General features: G+C 52.5%; 1 long non-coding RNA gene across 1 annotated transcript; it reads left to right on the plus strand.

Moving 5' to 3' along the window:
* Positions 1-922: 922 nt before the first annotated feature.
* LOC119185867 (uncharacterized) lies at positions 923-1,527 on the plus strand. Its single transcript, XR_012888721.1, has 2 exons — positions 923-1,136; positions 1,259-1,527. It is a non-coding gene; the product is annotated as an uncharacterized LOC119185867 (long non-coding RNA).
* The last annotated feature ends 484 nt before the right edge of the window (positions 1,528-2,011 follow it).

The following is a 2,011-nucleotide window of genomic DNA, read 5'->3' on the forward strand; positions in this document are numbered from 1 at the left end:
CTGTTGCGCAATTGGCTAGCGCGATCGGCTGTTAACTGAAAATATGGAGGTTCGAGCCCACCCGGTGGTGGTGCGGCGCTTTTTTTTTTGCGTTGATAGCTTTGAAGAAATGTTCTGACGGTGGTGAGAGTGGAGCACGACTGTCTCCGTGGCGCAATTGGCTAGCGCGATCGGCTGTTAACCGAAAGGTCGGAGGTTGGAGCCCACCTGGTGGTGGTGCGGCACTTTTTTTTTCTTTGGGCTGATAGCTTTGAAGATATGTTCTGATGGTGGTGAGAGTGCAGCAGTACTGTCTCTGTGGCCAATTGGCTAGCGCGATCGGCTGTTAACCGAAAAGTTGGAGGTTCGAGCCCACCCGTTGGTGGTGCGGCGCTTTTTTTTCTTTGGGCTGATAGCTTTGAAGATATGTTCTAATGGTGGTGAGATTGGAGCAGGACTGTCTCCGTGGCGCAATTGGCTAGCGTGATTGGCTGTTAACCGAAAATTTGGAGGTTCGAGCCCTCCCGGGAGTGGTGTGTTGCTTTTTTCTTTGCGCCGATAGCTTTGAAGATATGTTCTGATGGTGGTGAGAGTGGAGCACGACTGTCTCCGTGGCGCAATTGGCTAGCGCGATCGGCTGTTAACCGAAAGGTTGGAGTTTCGAGCCCACCCGGTGGTGGTGCGGCGCTTTTTTTGGGCTGATAGCTTTGAAGAAAGGTTTGATGGTGGTGAGAGAGGAGCACGACTGTCTCCGTGGCGTAGTTGGCTAGAGCGATCGGCTGTTAACCGAAAGGTTGGAGGTTCGAGCCCACCCGGTGGTGGTGCGGCGCTTTTTTTTCTTTGGGCTGATAGCTATGAAGATATGTCCTAATGGTGGTGAGAGTGGAGCAAGACTGTCTCCGTGGCGCAATGGGCTATACGCGATCGGCTGACACGGGTGGCGGCGGCGGCGGTGAAAGGACGTTCGCCTAATCAGCTCTTTTTGCTTACCCAGACTACCTGAAAACGGTTGCCGTGGCTACGGAATCACATCTTGACGTCACTGAGCCTGCGGAAGTGTTTACGTGTTTCCGGCGTCGACATCGTACCTGGACACACGGGTGGCGGCGGCGGCGGTGAAAGGACGTTCGCCTAATCAGCTCTTTTTGCTTACCCAGGTTGGTGTCCTGCATTTCGGCGGCCGGTGCTTTAGGGTTCCTGCCTTGTTGGAATCGTTGCGCTGGAGCCATTTATCAAAGCGGCGCTCCTTTACAACGTTCAAATTTCCTCCATTTATTAGACTACCTGAAAACGGTTGCCGTGGCTACGGAATCACATCTTGACGTCACTGAGCCTGCGGAAGTGTTTACGTGTTTCCGGCGTCGACATCGTACCTGGACACACGGGTGGCGGCGGCGGCGGTGAAAGGACGTTCGCCTAATCAGCTCTTTTTGCTTACCCAGGTTGGTAAATTCGCTTATTTCTCAATACCGCCTTACCGCCACCGCCGTTGCCACCGTGTTTCAGTGCTTTGCTGAGTTCTCTGTGCATAATGTGCCTTTTTCCTAATTGAATGCTCCCGAATTGAGTGCGAACTTAGTGCTACTGTGAATGCCTGGACAACGTACCATGACAAGCACGTGCCAGTCTTGTGATGAGCCCCTCCCCTGTGATGGGCGTGTCCTGAAGTGCAACGAATGTGAGTCCTCTTACCATGTTGGCAGTTGTTCTGGCTGGTCGGAGACGACATTTAAGACTAAAGGAGAGAGCGGTCGCAGGGCATGGCAATGTGCTGCTTGCCGTTCATCTAAAGCGAAAAGTGGGGAGAAAACTAGCGTGGACTCTGAGTTAACCATTTGCCTGGCAGATATAACTAGGAGGCTTGATGCTTTAGCAGGGCTGCCGGCTCAGGTTGGTGAGATTAAGGTCTCAATCCAGCTGTTGTCACAAAAGTACGATGACATCTTGAACTGTCAAGCTAAGCAGGAAAAGGACATTAGTAGCTTAAACAGACGCGTTGGGAAATTAGAGGCGGACTGCACCTCAAGTGATA

Source organism: Rhipicephalus microplus, chromosome 2 (assembly GCF_043290135.1).
Source record: "Rhipicephalus microplus isolate Deutch F79 chromosome 2, USDA_Rmic, whole genome shotgun sequence".
Lineage (NCBI taxonomy): Eukaryota > Metazoa > Arthropoda > Arachnida > Ixodida > Ixodidae > Rhipicephalus > Rhipicephalus microplus.